The 19,955-nt window shown below is 44.6% G+C and overlaps 1 long non-coding RNA gene across 1 annotated transcript; it reads left to right on the top strand.

Moving 5' to 3' along the window:
* The first annotated feature begins 1,850 nt into the window (after positions 1-1,850).
* On the top strand, positions 1,851-16,448 carry LOC144692767 (uncharacterized). Its single transcript, XR_013579390.1, has 3 exons — positions 1,851-1,978; positions 11,083-11,156; positions 16,037-16,448. It is a non-coding gene; the product is annotated as an uncharacterized LOC144692767 (long non-coding RNA).
* The last annotated feature ends 3,507 nt before the right edge of the window (positions 16,449-19,955 follow it).

Raw genomic sequence — 19,955 nt, 5'->3', positions numbered from 1 at the left:
ATGTTTTAAAATCCTGGAAAGCTCATTAATTGAACTGACACCTGACTGACTGATATTTTTAATTTATTTACATGATGGGTGTCATTGGCAAGGCCATCAATTATTGCCCATTCCAAACTGATCCCGAGAAGGTGGTGATGAGCTTCTTCGTCAACTGAGTGGATTGCTGGGCCATTTCAGAGGGTAGTTAAAAGCCCAATCGCATCGCTGTGGGTCTGTCGGCCAGACTCAATCAGAACATTCCCTAGATGACAAGAGTGAACTAGATGGGTGTAATCTGGTAGTTTCACAATCATTATTAATGAGACTAACTTTTTCATTCAAGCTTTACTTAATTAGCTGAATTTAAATTTCCCAGCTGCCTTGGTAGGGTTTAAACTTGGGTCTCGAGATTACTAGTTCCACAACACAACTACAATGCTACTGTGTTCACCCATGTCACTCTCCTGCTGATGAGATGCTCTGAAGAAAGGTCGCAGACCTGAAACATTAACCTTGTTTCTCTCTCCACATGTGCTGCCAGACCTGCTGAGGATTTCCAGCACTTTATTTCAGATTTTCAGCACCTGCAGTATTTTGCATTTGTGGCACCCTCCCTGCTGCCAGGTCAGTACAGGCTGACTTTGCTAAACCTTTGATACCACCTGGAATGGCACATTACTGCTGAACCAGCAGCTAAACCTTCACTGCATTGTCATTATTGAAGATGGCTGTTGCTTGCGTGCACCTGTTGTGCCTTCTAGTATGGCCACAAAACCTATCTGCAGACCTGCATAGCTTTCCACAGTGCAGGCAAGGATATATTCTGATTTTGTTGGGATTGCCTGGTCTTTCTAGCTTGCCTTTTGTCCTTAACTGTCTGCATTCTTTACTGTTCCAAGGAAGCGATGCCACTACTTGAGATTGCTGTTCAGGAAGCGCTTTCTTGTGCATTTCTCTCCCAGTCTATGCCACATATCCCGAGGTTTGCTTTCAAACTCTTTCGAGTTATCAGCAGTTACAGATTGCAACTCTTTCGAGTACAATCACAGTTCTTGGTTTCCGGGAGTGGGACATGAACCCACAACCCTCTGGTTCAAAGGCGAGGGTGTACTTGAATCCTAATCTTGCTCTACCTCGCAGGTGCTGTCCAATTTTAAGTTGTGAATACATGACCGCCTTAGGGATATTATCATCAGTCATATGTACTATATGTCCATTACGTCTGAGCTGGGTTCTGATGATGTGTTTCATGCTCTTTGAAGGACCTCAGTGTTGGGTATTTTGACCCCCCACCCCATATTTGATGCCCATGATGTTCTGACTGCATCTCATGTGGAACCTGACCAACTGCTTAATGAACCTGCAGTAGGTAGTCCATGTCTCAGATATATGGGAGAGTAGGTATTACCACACTTTTGTACACAGCTGGTTTTGTTGTAAGTTTGACACCTCCACCGTCCCTTGTGCAAACGGGCAAGTGCTGAGCTTGCTCTGGCAATCCTGTTCGGCACCCCGCTGTCGATGATGCAGATTGTGATTCCGAGATAAGCTGGCTGGTGAAGTCTGTCTTCCTGAAGCTGATGATTAGTCCATGGTCCATACAACCATCATTAGAAAAAAAAACCACAATCTCCTAAACCTCAAAACGCAGAAAGTTTTACAAAAGTTTTCCCTGCCCAAAATAAACGCTCGCCCCCCACCAACCTAGTCATCACGTGTTAATAAATTAACAATAATACTCCACTGGACTAATAATTAACCAGATTTTGGGGTTAGGAAAGCCTGGGAGATGGTTATTAAGGGATACCTGCAGTTTCCTGTCTGGCCTGTCCCGAGATTGAGTTTCAAAACGTCACAATGCAGATACTGACGCGCAAGAAACTAACAAATTAGCCCCCCAACCCCCTCCTGCCTCAATGTAGATACCTCTCTGTGTGGGGAAGGGGGCCTTTTGGACACATGTCCCAGTTCCTCCATCCGAAAATGGGTGAATCGGGTAAGTTCACCACAAGAGCTCTTGGTTTTTCCTGCTGAATTTTGGAAACTCACTGACATTTTGTTACATTTAATTTCCCGAAACTCGCTCGGTTTGTGCCCCCCATTTAGACATTTTTCTTTGCGTTTTATCTCGAGGTGCAAGACCGGTTGTCGAATGCTTCCGTTTCCTTAAAAACATGCGGCCCTGTTTAAGTGGGGGGGGGGGGGACTCAATGTCCCCTAGTCCCCATTAACCGAAACTAGAGGTGATGCAGAGCTATTCAAGAGGAAGTGTCCCCGCCCTGCTTTGATATTAGAAAGAGTAGAAGACCATCAGGAGATTTTTGTTTTTTTCTAGTAACTTCACAGCAATTTGTTACTGTTAGTATGTGAACCATAAATCGCTGTGACCCAACTCCAAGTTGCTTGGAAAAATCAAGTTGGATTTCAGTCTTAAAACCAGCTCCAGCCTCCTTGGTCAAAAGCAAAATACTGCGGATGCTGGAAATCTGAAACAAAAACAAAAATTGCTGGAAAAACTCAGCAGGTCTGACAGCATCTGTGGAGAGAAAGACAGAGTTAACGTTTAGAGTCCAGATGGACTCTACTTCAGAACTAAAAAGTGGAAATGTGCTGAAATATACACTATTTAAGGTGAAGCTGGATAGGGGGCCAGTGATAGGTGGAGTCAAAGGAGAGATTGCAAAAGATGTCATAAACAAAAGTTCAAAGGGGTGTTGATGGTGGTGATACTGGCTAAAGGAGGTGCTAATGGTGACATTAAGAGTAGAAAGCAGGATGAGCCAGTGACAGATGGCCCTAGTGGGGGTGGGGTGGGGTCAGGGGAGGGGACGGTGTGTGAACAAGGATCAAAATAGGCTAAAAGGTGGGGATAAAACAACGAATGGAAATAAATTTTAAAAATAATAATAGAAATAGGTGGGAAAAAATGTATATATAAAAATTTAAAAATAAATATTGGAAAAAAGGGGAATCAAAAAGGGGTGAGGATGGAGGAGAGAGTTCATGATCTGATGTTGTTGAACTCAATATTCAGTCCGGAAGGCTGTAAAGTGCCTAATCGGAAGATGAGGTGCTGTTCCTCCAGTTTGCGTTGGGCTTCACTGGAGCATTGCAGCAGGCCAAGGACGGACATGTGAGCATGAGAGCTCTCACCTTTATTTAAGTTTAGCAGAGATGTTTCCAAACTAAGTTTCTCACTCTCAAACTGAATGCTAAACTCTACCATGTTATGGTCACTCTTTCCTAGGGGATCTTTTACTCTTAAGACCATTTATTAAACCTGCCTCATTACACATTACCAGATCCAAATTAGACTGATGCCTGGTTGGATCCACTACATATTGTTCTAGGAAATTGTCTCAAATACACTATGAATTAAAACAGAAAATGCTGGAAAAACTCAGGTCTAACAGGTCTGTGGAGAGAAAGAGAGTCCGTATGACTCTTCTTTAGAGCTAAGAGAAATAAAAATGTGATGAAATTTATACTGTTTAAGGGGGGGTGGAGCAGGTGAAGCTGGATAGAAGGCCAGCGATAGGTCGGGGCAAAGGAGAGATTGTCAAAGATGTGTTAATGGCAGTGGCACTGGCTAAAGGAAGTGCTGATGGCAGCATTAAGGTCAGAAAACAGAATGTGGTAATAGGACAACTCTGGGACATTCCTGAAGGTTTTATCTTATCACCTGCCACCTCCAATCAACCTGCCCCCACACTGCTGGGCATTGGTCACCCAGTGTGTCCTCCTTCGCTGGTACCTTGCCCCCAAACTCCTGTCTTTCCACACTTTCAGTCCTCACGTCGCTTCACCTTCTCTGGGCCAATCAGAATGCGAACAGATTCTTTCTTACCGGATTGGTTGATTCGTGACTGTCAGTCAAGAGTCAGCCTTCGCACCTCCAATAGTTTTGCAACTGGTAACAAAAGCATTCAACGTTTTTTAAAAATATTTTTTCTTTTAGCACGCATTTCATGTTTATCCTGGGTTTTTTGCTCGCTGTGGTGTCCTGGGGATTAACCTTTAATTCCTGGAGAAGTTTGGCGACCCTCCCTTCCTTGCTGGGGTATATGCTCCAAGGGGTATCTATAGGGGCCATAGTTTTAGGCTAAGAGGTGGTAGATTTAAATCAGATGAGGAGGAATTACTTTTCTCAAAGGGTTGTGAATCTGTGGAATTCACTACCTCAGAGTGCAGTGGATGCCGGGACGCTGAATAAATTTAAGCAGATAGACAGATTTTTAATTAGTAACGAGTTGAAAGGTTATAGGGAAAGGGCGGGAAATTGGAGTTGAGGCCGAAATGAGATCAGCCATGATCATAATGAATGGCGGGGCAGGCTCAAGGGGTGAATTGCCTACTCCTGCTCCTAGTTCTTATGTTCTTATTGACTTCTGGCATTCTACCCACATGCCCGTCCCTTATGTGGATCTGCAGAGTAGTGTAGGCTAGTCAACGTGAGGTCCCAATTTGTTGGCTTCCTGACGGTTTGGGGTTCCCCCAATTCTGGCTCTTGAGTTCAAAGGCATCTGTTACGTGGAAAGTAAGATTGGAGTGTGTGTCAGAACAGCGTGCCTCTCACTATCAGTGATGTTCAGAGACCATGAACCAAATCCCAACAAATTCAAGATACGACTTATTCTTTTTAAGTTCTGGAGCCTCTCGATTCCTTTCACAATTTCCCATCCTTGAGTCACAAAGTCATCGATGGCACAGAAGGAGGCCATTCAGCCCATCAACTCCATAGGCTTTCGATAGAGTAACCCAGTCAGTCCCATCCTCCCACCCTATCCATGTATCCCTGCAAAGTTTATTTCCCTCAAGTGCCCATCCAATGTCCCTTTGAAATCATCAATTGTCTCCACTTTTTTCCAACAGGATGTGTGTGTGTGTGTCACTGGCAAGGCTAGCATTTGTTGCCCTTCCCCAATTGCCCTTGAACTGAGTGGCTTGCTAGGCCATTTCAGAGGGCAGTTAAGAGTCCAGCACATTGCTTTGGGTCTGGAATCACATATAGGACCCATCAAATAAGGTTGGCAGATTTCCTTCCCTAAAGGATGTTAGTGAATCAGATAGGTTTTTATGACAATCAATGACAGTTGCCATGGCTACCAGCACTGGCTTTCAATTCCATATTTTATTAATTGAATTCAAATTCCACCAGTTGCCTTGGTGGGATTTGAACCCATGTCCCCAGAGCATTAGCCTGGGCCTCTGGATTGCTAGTCCAGTGTCATCACCACGCCACACCATCTCCCCCTCACACCACCCTTGTGGGCAGCGAGTTCCAGGTCAGCATCACTCACTGTGTTAAAAATGTTCTTCCTCACATTCCTCCTGTATCTCTTGCCCAAAATCATTTGTCCCTGCTCCCCAGTCCTTGTTCCATCAGCTAGTGAAAAGTTTTTCTTTGTCTACCTTATCTAAACCTGTCCTAATCTTGTTCCCCTCTATCAAATTTCCCCTCAATCTCCTTTGCTCCAAGGAGAACAACCCCAGCTTCTCCAACCTAACCTCGTAACTAAAATCCCTCATTCCTGGAACCATTCCGGTAAATCTGCTCTGCACCCTCTCAAGGACCCTCACATCCTTCCTAAAGCGTGGTGACCAGAACTGGACACAATACTCTAGTTGTGGCCTAACCAGAGCTTTATAAAGGTTGAGCATAACTTCCCTGTTTTTGTGCTCAATGCCTCAGTTATGAAGCCCAGGATCCCATATGCTTTGCTAGCCACTCTGTCAATATGTCCTGCCACCTACAAAGGTCGATGCCCATGACCTGCATCCTCCTAAAACCTGCAGTCTTTTTAGAAACAGGTTTTACTTCCTTTTAGAATCATTCAGCCCCTCGTGTCTCTTCCATTTCTTTGAAAGATCTACCCAATTAGCCCCACTTTCCTACTTTTTCCCCATAGATCAGATTTTCTCCCATTCAAGTATTTATCCAATTCAGTTTTGAAAATTGCTATTGAACCTGCTTTCACCAGCCTTTCTGGCTGCGCATTCCAGACCATCATAATTCACTGTGTAAAACACATTCCTCCTCTCCTTTCTGTGTCAATTATTTTAATTCTGTGTCCTCTGATTAGCGACCGTCAGCCAGTCAAAACAGTTTCTCCTTATTTACTCTATATAACAATTCTGTTAAACCTTCCCTTAATTTGCAAATCACGTTTAACTGTCTTGTTTGAGTCTTTTGAAGAGGTAACAGAGATGGTTGGTGAGGGTAATGTTGTCATTGTGGTGTACCTGGATTTCCAAAAGGCATTTGATACTGCTGCACAACAGGGGTAAAATCACAGGCCTGTTAAATTAAGTGTGTGTTTCTTTTTCAGTTTCTTTGAATACTGGCTGATTAGCTATATAAACATTGGAGATGCATGGCAGGGCCTCAGTCCCATTGAATGCGCATCCTGTTCCACGTGGGAACTCCAAGACACTGCTCATGCCCTGGACAACCACATGTGCTGGAAGTGTCATCGGTTGGGGGAGTTCAAACTATTGCATTCGGAGCTTGAGCAGCGTCTGGCATAACTGTGGCACACCAATGAGAACGAGAGTTATTGTGGATAGCATGTTTCTGGATGTGCTCACCCCACAGCATACAGGACAGGATAAGGCAAAAAGAAGCAAGTTTATGTCAGATACCGAGAGCTGAAACCTGCAGAAAGCCTAGAGGAGGATAGAAAATGCAGGGATGAAATTAAAAAGGAAATTAGCAATGCAGCAAAGAGAGGGCATGTTGAGAGACGTGCAAGTGAAATCAAGGAAAACCCGAGGATGTTTTCCAAATCCATGAAGGGCAACAGGATAACTAAGGAATGAGTAAGAGTAATTAGAGACCAAATAGGCTAACTTGTATGCGTGGAGGCAGAAGACGTGGACATGGTTCTTAATGAATATCTTGCAGCTGTTTTCACAAAAGAGAGGGGCAAAGCAGGAATCTAATCGAGGAGTTTCAGTGGTTCATATATGGAATAACAGGTCCCTGGGAGTGAGTTACTGACTGGAATTTAATTCAGTGGATAGGTTTGGTTTTTATATAGAATAACAGACTTCCAGGAGTGAGCTACAGACTGGAAAGGAATCAAGAGGTTCGGATGGTTTATCTATGGAATAACAGATACGCGGGACTGGGTAAGAGACTGGAATCTGATCGAGGGGTTTGAGTGGTTTAGAAATAGAATAACAGATATCCGGGAGTGAGTTACAGACTGGAATCTAGTCGAGGGGTTTGGGTGGTTTATATATGGAATAACAGATACCCGGGAGTGATTTACAGGCTGGATTCTATTCGAGGGTTTCGGGTGGTTTATATATAGAATAACAGATACCCGGGAGTGAGTTACAGACTGGAATCTAATCGAGGGTTTGGGTGTTTTAAATATAGAATAACAGATACCCGGGAGTGAGTTACAGACTGGAATCTATTCGAGGGGTTTGTGTGGTTTATATATAGAATAACAGATACCCGGGAGTGAGTTACAGACTGGAATCTATTCGAGGAGTTTGTGTGGTTTATATATAGAATAACAGATACTTGGGAGTGAGTTACAGACTGGAATCTAATCGAGGGGTTGGGTGGTTTATATATAGAATAACAGATACCCGGGAGTGGGTTACAGACTGGAATCTAATCGAGGTGTTTGGGTGGTTTATATATAGAATAACAGATACCCGGGAGAAAGTTACAGACTGGAATCTAATCGAGGAGTTTGGGTGGTTTGTACAGAGAATAACAGGTCCCTGGGAGTGAGTTACAGACTGGAATCTAATTTAGTAGATCGGGTTGGTTTATATAAGGAATAACAACCATCCGGGAGTGAGCTACAGACTGGAACGGAATCAAGAGGTTCGGATGGTTTATACATGGAATAACAGATACCCGGGATTGTGTAAGAAACTGGAATCCGATCAAGGGGTTTAGGTGGTTTATATATAAAATAAGAGATGTCCGAGAGTGAGTTGCAGACTGGAATCTAATCGAGCGGCTTGGGTGGTTTATATATAGAATAACCGATGCTTAGTATTGAGTTAAAAACTCAAATCTAATCAAGAAGTTTGGATGGTTTATATATAGAATAATTGATACCCGGGAGTGAGTTACAGACTGGAAACTAATCGAGGGGTTTGGATGGTTTATATATAGAGTAACAGATACCCGGGAGTGAGTTACAGACTGGAAGCTAATCGAGGGTTTGGGTGTTTTAAATATAGAATAACAGATACCCGGGAGTGAGTTACAGACTGGAATCTAATCGAGGGGTTCAGGGGGTTTATATATAGAATAATAGATACCCGGGAGTGAGTTACAGACTGGAATCTAATCGAGGGGTTTGGGTGGTTTATATATAGAATAACAGATACCCGGGAGTGAGTTACAGACTGGAATCTAATCGAGGTGCTTGGGTAGTTTATATATAGAATAACAGACACCCCAGAGTGAGTTACAGGCTGAATTCTAATCGAGGGGTTTGGGTGGTTTATATATAGAATAACAGATACTCAGCAGTCAATTTTGAAGGAGAGAATCTATCTCCACTTGGAGAGGCAAGGTTTGATCAGGGACAGTCAGCATGGCTTTGTCAGAGGGAGGTCATGCCCAACAAATTTGATTGAATTTTTTGAGGAGGTGACCAGGTGTGTAGATGAGGGTAGTGCAGTTGATGTGGTTTATATGGATTTCAGCAAAGCCTTTGACTAATTCCCACACGGGAGACTTATAAAGAAGGCAAATGCACGTGGGATACAGGGTAATTTGATAAGGTGGATTCAAAATTGGCTTAGTTGTAGGAGACAGAGGGTGCTGACAGAAGGATACTTTCGTGACTGGAAGCCAGTGTCCAGTGGCGTACCACAGGGGTCTGTGCTCGGTCCCCTATTATTTGTCATTTATATAAACGACATAGATGACTAGGATTAGTAAGTTTGCGGATGACAGAAAGATTGGCCGGGTGGTTAACAGTGAGGTTGAGTGTCTTGGGGTACAGGAAGATAGAAACGGGATGGTCAAATGGGCAGATAAGTGGCAAATGGAATTTAACCCTGAAAAGTGTGAAGTGATACACTTTGGAAGGAGCATTTGACAAGGAAGTATTCAATGAACGGCATGACACTAGGAAGTTCTGAGGAACAAAGGGACCTTGGCATGTGTGTCCATAGATCTCTGAAGATGGAGGGGCATGTTAGTGGGGTGGTGAAAAAGGCATATGGGACACTTGCCTTTATCAATCGAGGCATAGATTACAAAAGTAGGGAGGTCATGTTGGAGTTGTATAGAACCTTGGTGAGGCCACAGCTGGAGTACTGTGCGCAGTTCTGGTCATCACATTATAGGAAGGATGTGATTGCACTGGAGTGGGTTCAGAGGAGATTCACCAGGATGTTTCCTGGGATGAAACATTTAAGTTATGAAGAGAGGTTGGATAGACTTGGGTTGTTTTTGTTGGAGCGGAGAAGACTGAAGGGCGACCTGATCGAGGTGTACAAGATTATGAGGGGCATGGACAGGGTGGATAGGGAACAGCTGTTCCCCTTAGTTGAAGGGTCAGTCACAACGGGAAACAAGTTCAAAGTGAGGGGCAGTAGGTTTAGGGGGGATGTGAGGAAAAACTTTTTTACCAGAGGGTGGTGACGGTCTGGAATGTGCTGCCTGGGAGGGTGGTGGAGGCGGGTTGCCTCACATCCTTTAAAAAGTACCTGGATGAGCACTTGGCACGTCATAACATTCAAGGCTATGGGCCAAGTGCTGGTAAATGGGACTAGGTAGGTAGGTCAGGTGTTTCTCATGTGTTGGTGCAGACTCGATGGGCCGAAGGGCCTCTTCTGCACTGTGTGATTCTGTGAGTTAAACACTCAAATCTAATCAAGCAGTTTGGGTGGTTTATTTATAGAATAACAGATACCTGGGAATGAGTTACAGACTAGAATCTAATCGAGGGGTTCGGGTGGTTTATATATAGAATAACAGATACCTGGGAATGAGTTACAGACTAGAATCTAATCGAGGGGTTCGGGTGGTTTATATATAGAATAACAGATACCCGGGAGTGAGTTACAGACTGGAATCTAATCGAGGGGTTCGGGGTGGTTTATATATAGAATAACAGATACCCGGGAGTGAGTTACAGACTGGAATCTATTCGAGGGGTTTGGGTGGTTTATATATAGAATAACAGATACCCGGGAGTGAGTTACAGACTGGAATCTAATCGAGGGGTTTGGGTGGTTTATATATAGAATAACAGATACCCGGGAGTGAGTTACAGACTGGAATCTATTCGAGGTGTTTGGGTGGTCTATATATAGAATAACAGATACCCGGGAGTGAGTTACAGACTAGAATCTAATCGAGGTGTTTGGGTGGTCTATATATAGAATAACAGATACCCGGGAGTAAGTTACAGACTAGAATCTAATCGAGGGGTTTGGGTGGTCTATATATAGAATAACAGATACCTGGGAGTGAGTTACAGACTGGAATCTATTCGAGGGGTTTGGGTGGTCTATATATAGAATAACAGATACCCGGGAGTAAGTTACAGACTGGAATCTATTCGAGGGGTTTGGGTGGTCTATATATAGAATAACAGATACCCGGGAGTGAGTTACAGACTGGAATCTAATTGAGGGGTTTGGATGGTTTATATATAGAATAACAGATACCCGGGAGTGAGTTACAGACTGGAATCTAATCGAGGGGTTCGGGTGGTTTATATATAGAATAACAGATACCTGGGAGTGAGTTACACACTGGAATCTAATCGAGGGGTTTGGGTGGTTTATATATAGAATAACAGATACCCGGGAGTGAGTTACAGACTGGAATCTAATCGAGGGGTTCGGGTGGTTTATATGTAGAATAGCAGATTCATGGGAGTGAGTTGCAGACTGGATCTAAGTTTCATTGCCGTTGTTGATTTCCTTTTATTTGCTCTTTATAGTTTTTTAGGTGGGTTTGATATTTGATACTTTGTGGCAAAAATCTCAAAGACTGCCCCCTCCTGGCCGTGTTCCACAATGTCCATCCTAATTGTGACTTTGAAACCGGGGCTGCACTGAACTATGACCCTGATTTAACTCTCTGTGCGATGCTTTGTCTTTCAGACCGGACCAGGTTTCATGTTAATCTTAAGAATGGCATATTTGTGGACTTCCTAAACACGTTCCTCAACTTACCGGTAAGTGATGGGCGTTGTCTAAATGATTACTGTCTCCATTCGGGAATACTAATCATTGGGAACATGCGGGGAGATGTTTTGATGCACTAAGTTATTGTTTTGGCGTGTGGAGTGGAAAGCTTGATTGATTACACAATGTGTCCAGCAATTATTCATTTCTACCGCTTTTTAATTTTTGTTTCTCTTGTACATTTCCAATGGTTTCAGATTTGCTGTCTGCCAGTACTGAGGGAGTGCTGCATTGTCGGAGGTGCTGTATTTCAAATCTAATGCTACCTTGACGCTGTGTCTGCACTCTTAGGTGGATGTAAAATGTGCCAAGGTATTACTCAAAGAAGATCCAGGGAGTTGTCCTCTGTTTCCTGGCCAATATCTATCTCTCAACCAATACTGTCAATAATCTGATGATTGCATTGCCGTTTGTGGGATCCTGCTGTGTATCAGTTTGCTGATCATTTTCCAAATTGCCACAGTGATGTTAAAGTGTTCACAAGGTATTTTATTTGCTGCAGAATGTTTTAAGATCCACATAAATATGAGATTCACCCATCAGGTCGAAACAAGGCAAGCGACAGTTTTGAATTGTCATGTAATCATTTTTAAAAACTGGATTATGTTCTCTTGCAGTCTTTACCCAGTTCAGTTCCGGAAAGATCTCTTCATGACTCGCAGCTCAAGTGCAGTGATGGTCCCCCTCACTCTTCTCTGAACCCTCTCTTCAGTAAAAGCTCAACCGAAACTCAGATTCATCTCTCACTCCTGCGTTTGCTGACCTCCATTGGCTCTTGGCAATGGCTCAGTTTTTAAACCCTCATCCTTTTGTTCAAATCAGTCCATGGCCTTAACCCTCCCTATCTCTGTATCCCCCACCAGCCCCTGCAACCCTCTCTATCTCTGTAACCTCCACCAACCCCTACAACCCTCCCTATCTCTGTAACCTCCTCCAGCCCCTACAACCCTCCCTATCTCCAGCTCCTCCAAACATCCCTATCTCTGTAACCTCCACCAGTCCCTGTAACCCTCCCTATCTCTGTAACCTTCTCCAGCCCCTACAACATTCCCTATCTCTTTATTGTCCCCAGCCCCTACAAACCTCTCTTTCTCTGTCACCTCCCCCAGCCCCAACAACCCTCCCTATCTCCAGCCCCTACAAACCACCCTATCTCTGTAACCTCCACCAGCCCCTACAACCCTCCCTATCTCTGTAAACCTCCACCAGCCCCTACAACCCTCCCATTCTCTGTAACCTCCACCAGCCCCTACAACCCTCCCTATCTCTGTAACCTCCTCCAGCCCCTACAACCCTCCTATCTCTGTAACCTCCTCCAGCCTGTACAACCCTCCCTATCTCAGTAACCTCCTCCAGCCCCTACAACCCTCCTGTTTCTGTAACCTCCTCCAGCCCCTACAAGCCTCCCTATCTCTGTAACCTCCTCCAGCCCCTTCAACCCTCCCTATATCTGTATCCTCTTCCAACCCTTCAATTCCTGTGAGATATCAGCCCTCTTGTGCATTCCCCACTCCCATTGCTCTACCATTGGTAGTTGGTGAATTGATGTCCACTGTCCAAGCTGACAGCCTGTTCTGGGGGTGCACTGTTCTCTGGGAAAATAATTCCATCTGTCTGTCTATTCTCTTTAAATCCTACCCCTGGGACTGAGCTTTTCAATATTCTCTTTTGGCTTGGAGTTAATTTTAGTTTGATCACATTCCTGTGAAACACTTTGGGACATTCTACTACATGAAGGGCGTTATTTAATGCAGGTTGTTGTGATTCTGTGACAGAAAGAGAGCAGCAGGGCATTGGGGATGGTTGTGAGGTGTCAGTCTCGAGATCAGCATGATGACTTTGGACTAATGTTGATCACCTCACGGGAAGAGAAACCTCCCAAGGCATCCTCCAGAATTTAACCTGGGTGTTTCTGTGGTTTCTCGTCTCACCCAGGAGATCTCATCATTCCAAGTGAGCTGGCGATGATAGTGATACACAAGGTACCAGTATTATCGCTGAAAAGAGAAATGTGTTGCCGAAGCGTTTCATGTTGCACTCATCAGAATACCAAATAGGTGTTAGTGTAGCTATTAGCACACTCAGGATTGTTCAGTAAGTGCTATCCGTTAAAAAATATATTCTTTCACAGGATGCTGGTGTTGCTGGCTCGGCCAATATTTATTGCCCAACCCTAACTGTCAATATTATTGGCAATTACATTGTAAGGTTTAATGGCAATTGCATTGTTAAACAGGCGATAGGCATTTGTGCACCTATGAGTGGGGATAACTGGGACACTGCAGGACAGGGGCTGGATGAGAATTGACCCTGTATTAAGTCAATCAACTCTCTCTGCAAGGAAGGACCCTCTGTCTGACTTTTGACTTCAGCAACTGGCTTTGATCTGTGTAACACTAATTGCCCTTGCGAAGGTGGTGCTGAGCTGCCTCCTTGAACCACTGCAGTCCATGTGGTGTAGGTACACCCACAGTGTTGTTAGGGAGAGAGTTCCAGGATTTTGACCCAGCGGCAGAGAAAGAACGGCGACATATTTCCAAGCCAGGATGGTGAGTGACTTGGAAGGGAACTTGCAGGTGGTAGTGTTCCCAAGCATATAATGCCCTTGTCTTTCTAGTTAGCAGAGGTTTCTGGTTTGGAAGGCGCTGTCTAAGGAGCTTTGTTGAGTTGCTGCAGTGCATCTTATAGATGGTACACACTGCTGTTACTGTGCATCTTTGGTGGAGGGAGTGAATATTTGTGGAAGGGGTGCCAATCAAGTGGGCTGCTTTGTCCTAGATGGTGTCAACCTTCTTGAGTGTTGTTGGAGCTGCACTTATCCAGGCAAGAGGGGAGTATTCCATCACACTCCTGACTTGTGCCTTGTAGATGGTGGACAGGCTCTGGGGAGTCAGGAGGTGAACTGTAGAATCACAGCTAACAGTAGACATTTTGTTTTGGACTTTGCAGGCACAGGCTGGTAGGGTACAGACTGTACTCTGCCTATTATGAATATTCAAAGGAACAAAAAGATTAAGTTCAAGCCTTCTGCCTTTTTCGAATTACCTGGGAACTTGGGGAGCCTATAGCCCCTATTGCTTTCTCCATGGTAACGCCTTGGCCAATCAGAGTCAACTTGCCAACGAATCAGCACCCTTTTCTCCTGGAGTATAAATTGTTGTGATTGTCTGAAATTTGGTATTCTTGTGTTTGTCCTGATGAGTGCAAGATGAAAAGCTTCAGTAACATGTCTCTCTTTGCAGCAAGAATCAAGTTCTTTCAGAGTTGTGTGGGACAAACCAGGTGGGCAATCTTGGTGTGTCTGTCATTCCTTGCGAGCCCAGAACCTTCCGTATCTCTGCACACCATCACCCAGCTCAAACTCCATTCACTATAACTGCTTTAAGACTTCAACATGAAAGTGTATTTCAAAATTACCTCAAAGATCTCTAATTCGACACACAGGATAATGACACAAGGACATGGGTGATCCTCACTTTGATTCATGTTTCAAGAAAACGTTAAACATTCGGTGGGGGTAAGGAGGAACTCCCAAGCAGGGTCAAGTATCTCCCGCAATTTAGAGGGAGCTCTACTCTGTATCTAACCCCGTGCTGTACCTGTCCTGGGAGTGTTTGATGGGGACAGTGTAGAGGGAGCTTTACTCTGTATCTAACCATGTGCTGTACCTGTCCTGCGAGTGTTTGATGGGGACAGTGTAGAGGGAGCTTTACTCTGTATCTAACCATGTGCTGTACCTGTTCTGGGAGTGTTTGTTGGGGACAGTATAGAGGAAACTTTACTGTCGATCTAACCTGTGATGGGAGCAGCCTTTTGCTCAATTGCCTCCAAGGCCCTCTCCAGTGATTGTTCTTGTGGCAGTGTGTGTCATTGCAAATTAGCAATAACGATGAGGCCAAAATTCTGACATGTAGTTTGAAAAGTATATCTTTTACTGCTGGTTTAATGAATGATGCCTCCCCGGAGTCAGAATATGGTGGGTTGAAGTTTGACTCCTAAGACATGAGTGCATAATCTTGGCTGTCGCTCCCAGTGCTGGAGCGAGTGCTGCATCATTGAAGGTGCTGTCGTTTGGAAGAGACATTAAATTGAGGCACTGTAAGCCCTCTTAGGCAAGTGTACAAGATCCTGTTTCGAAGAAACCTGTTGAGGTTATCTGGTGTTCTGCCCCATATTTATTACTCTCCAAGCATTACTGAAACAAAATCCCTGTTTTTTTTTGTCATGAACACATTGTGGGTTGTGGGATCTTGCTGTGCACCAATATGGCTTTGCGTTTCCTACATTACAATGGACGATTGCACTTCAAAGACAGACTCCATTGGCTGTAAGCGCTTTGGGACATCCTGAGGTTGTGAAAGGCGCCATAGAAAGGCAGGATCCTTTCTTCATAGTGGGACTCCTGGTTGCCAATCCTCCAGGAAGGCCCGGGAACCCCTCGAAATGAGGGATTAATCTCCAGGACACTTGATGTGAGCAAAGCCCTGGAGAGAGAAAAAAAATAATCACAGGGTCATTTCAAACATGGTGGATGTTTTTAAAAAAGCCTTTTCTTTGTATTCCTGTCCGTTATGTACAGAAATATCGTCATTGGCAGACAAGAAGTCTATTAAATCAGGTGTGGCAGTTGGTGACGTGTGCTCAAGTGATCAGGATGGTGACCAATCAGAGTTGCCAGCCCGACGTTAGCCTAATGACAACTGCAAGTCAGGCAATATGTGAATGCGGTGTTTTTATTTGCTGAAATCCGCCTGACCAACTCAGGAAGAAAGAAACGTTTGCCAAACAATATTCATTAAAGGGGAGCATGCCTTTAAGAGGGAGGAGAGGGGACAGGTGGGAGTGACGGCACTTGTTATCTGTTTTTCAGGTATTTGGACAGATTCCGATCTACATTTTAAAAGACAATCAATGGGAACTCCAGCCTAACCTGCCGTCCAATATGGTGAGCTCAAGGGATTGAACCGTAGGATACTGATAGGATCAAACAGTGCACAGCCTGTACGTCCCCCAGCACTGCACCCATCCCCTCTACCCAGATTCGACCTAAATGATGGAACATTTTGTTGGGGGGTGCGGAGGGGGAGGGCACGGGGAAGATCCTGGATCACTGTCCTGTTCAAATGCTCTGTGATTGATTTTGTGAATCTGTTTACGATTTGAATGCTCACTGTGCTTGATTGGTTAAGCCTGGATGTGGACTCAGAGAAAAGTAAACAAAGCTGTAGAAAGAGCTGGAAGCCAGAGCTGGAGCATGGAGAAGACATTTTAAAGCACTGTGAATAAAACCTCTTACACACACACAGCAACTAGTATCATCTCTGCATAGCTCCGAGATATTATGTGTACAACATGGACCAGCCAGGGGAGCTCTGATCCGGACTAACACTCTACTTCACAAGCACTAGATAGAATGTGAAATATAAATGACTCCACTCTTGAGTTGCCCAGTGAGGAAAGTGAAACCATGGCATAACACTGAGCCTTGAGATGAGAGAGCCCCGGGCTTAGACTGTGATCTGAGCTGACCTGTCCTCCTCTCAGTCAGGGCAACAGCGAAAACACCAGTTTCCAGCCTCTGTCTGTCTGGCCAGGGAGGGTGAGGGGGTTAAATCACTCTTGCTTTGGAATGCTGGTCAAAGGAGCTCTCCGCTGGAGGATAGGGCACAAGGATAACTCGAGGGGGCTTGGTCCCAATGTTGCCTCACTAGTAAGGGGAAGGTGGGAATTATTGTGAATTTGCAGTGCTGGTATTGGTGCTGGTGGATGTATTCAGTTGCTGGGCAGGGCCAACATGTGTGACTGGGATTCCCTGAGTCGGTACACTGGAGGAGAAGAATGACCCTCTTAGATTTGCACTTAACATTGGCGGGGGGGAGGAGGGAAGCACAGAAATGGGGTTCCCTCTGATATTCTGCAAAACCTACAGCACCCAATCAGGTAATTCCCCAAGGAAATTCCTGATGCCACAACCCGGGTGCCCACCTGAGGTGTGGGGTGTTCAATAGTTTAATTGATCTGTGTTTGATTATGAGAATCTGGCAAATGACCTCTGCTCACTTTGCTTAATTGATTAAGCCAGGATGTTGACTCAGCGCTAAAGTGAGCTGAGAAGTTACCAGAAGCTGAACTGTAAGAATGGGTGCCAAATGTTTAGAAATTTTAAAGCACTGTAAATGCTCCTGTTGCATACTTGGAAACTAGTGTCATCTCTGCATTGTTCTGAAGTAAATCATGTATACCAGATATACAACAAACTGGTGAATATACAACACTGGACTCGGCAGTCCCTGCAGAACTATACAGGAGTCCTTGGGGCAGGATATGAATGTTGAAAATTCGGATTCTCTGCCTCCCTCCTCCCCCCTCCTGATGCTCTTTTTCAGCGAGTCCTGCCCCCAGAACATCATCTAAATAAACTGCAACATGGGACAATCCCTACAGTAAATTTTCCATTGCTGTCTGGAATATGGCACATGCAGAGGATACACCTAAAGGCAAATGGGTATATTAGTTACAACCCTTTGTGTGTATTAATTGTGACAAATTTCTGGGAGGCCTTCTCTAACTCCAATTGTTGATAAGCATGACTCATATCAAGCTCCGTGTAAGCGGTTCCACCTACCAGCTTAGCACACAGGTCTTCAAATTTTGGCATAGGGTGTCTGTCCAACTTAGCTACTTTATTGACAGTCAGTTTGTAGAGTCCACAAACTCGGACGCTTTGGTCAGGTTTCAGTGTGGGGACTATTGGTGCTGCCCATCTGGAACTGCACAGGTTGTATCACTCCCAGTTTCTCTAATATCCCAATTTGGTGTCTGCCTTTTCTCACATTGCATAAGGTACGGGTCTTGCTTTCATAAATCGGGGGGTAGAGTCTGGATCAACATGAATTTTTGTTTGTAGTCCCTGGATCTTCCCGAGTTCATTTTGGAAAACTGAGGAGTATTTTTGTAATAGCTCAGGTAGCCCACTGGCTCTCAGCTGGAAGATCTCAGCCCAATCCAATTTAATTTCTTTCAACCAGTTTCATCCAAGAAGGCTTGGCCCCTCACCTGCTACCACCATCAAGGGTAACTTTACTGACTGACTTCCTTACTGTACAATAACCCTGTTTATGCCTTTGATTTTGATGTCTTAGAATCACAGTGCAGAAGAGGCTCTTCGGCCCATCGAGTCTGCACCGACACGTGAGAAACACCTGACCTACCTACCTAATCCCATTTACCAGTATTTGGTCCATAGCCTTGAATGTTATGACGTGCCAAGTGCTCATCCAGGTACTTTTTAAAGGATGTGAGGCAACCCGCCTCCACCACCCTCCCAGGCAGTGCATTCCAGACCGTCACCACCCTCTGGGTAAAAAAGTTTTTCCTCACATCCACCCAAACCTCCTGCCCCTCACTTTGAACTTATGCCCCCTTGTGACTGACCCTTCAACTAAGGGGAACAGCTGCTCCCTATCCACCCTGTCCATGCCCCTCATAATCTTGTACACCTCGATCAGGTCGCCTCTTAGTCTTCTCTGCTCCAACGAAAACAACCCAAGTCTATCCAACCTCTCTTCATAGCTTAAATGTTTCATCCCAGGCAACATCCTAGTGAATGTCCTCTGCACCCCCTCCAGTGCAATCACATCCTTCCTATAATGTGGTGACCAGAACTGCACACAGTACTCCAGCTGTGGCCTCACCAAGGTTCTATACAACTGCAACATGACCTCCCTACTTTTGTAATCTATGCCTCGATTGATAAAGGCAAGTGTCCCATATGCCTTTTTCCCCACCCCACTAAAGTGTCCCTCTGCCTTCAGAGATCTATGGACACACACGCCAAGATCCCTTTGTTCCTCTTTCCAGTGTCATGCCGTTCATTGAATACTTCCTTGTCAAATTACTCCTTCCAAAGTGTATCACCTCACTTTTCAGGGTTAAATTCCATCTGCCACTTATCTGTCCATTTGACCATCCCATCTATATCTTCCTGTAGCCCAAGACACTCAACCTCACTGTTAACCACCCGGCCAATCTTTCTGTCATCCGCAAACTTACTAATCCTACCCCCCACATAGTCATCTATGTCATTTATATAAATGACGCATAATAGAGAACCCAACACAGATCCCTGTGGTACGCCACTGGACACTGGCTTCCAGTCACTAAAGCATCCTTCTGTCATCACCATCTGTCTCCTACAACTAAGCCAATTTTTAATCCACCTTATCAAATTACCCTGTATCCCATGTGCATTTGCCTTCTTTATAAGTCTCCCATGTGGGACGTAGTCAAAGGCTTTGCTGAAATCCATATAAACTACATCAACTGCACTACCCTCATCTACACACCTGGTCACCTCCTCAAAAAATTGAATCAAATTTATTAGGCATGACCTCCCTCTGACAAAGCCATGCTGACTATCCCTGATCAAATCTTGCCTCTCCAAGTGGAGATAGGTACTCTCCTTCAGAACTTTTTCCAATAGTTTCCCTAGTCCTGGCCAACATTTATCCCTCAATCAACATCACAAAGACAAATTATCTGATCGTTACCACATTCTTGTCTGTGGGAGCTTCCTTTGCACAAGTTGGCTGCTGCAAAACTTCCTACAATAGTGAACTACACATCACTGGCTATAAAGTGCTTTGGGACACCCTGTGGTCATGAAAAGTGCTATAGAAATGCAAAGTATCTTTTTCTCACTGAAATGTCCACTCCTTCAGTTGAGCATTTTTAAGCCCAATTATTTCTAATCCTTTTCCACTCCATTCTAAACCTGTTTTCATATCACT

This window comes from Cetorhinus maximus, chromosome 17 (assembly GCF_964194155.1).
Source record: "Cetorhinus maximus chromosome 17, sCetMax3.hap1.1, whole genome shotgun sequence".
NCBI classification, from domain to species: domain Eukaryota; kingdom Metazoa; phylum Chordata; class Chondrichthyes; order Lamniformes; family Cetorhinidae; genus Cetorhinus; species Cetorhinus maximus.
The sequence above is the reverse complement of the archived record's forward strand: the minus strand, read 5'-3'. Positions and strand labels throughout refer to the sequence as shown.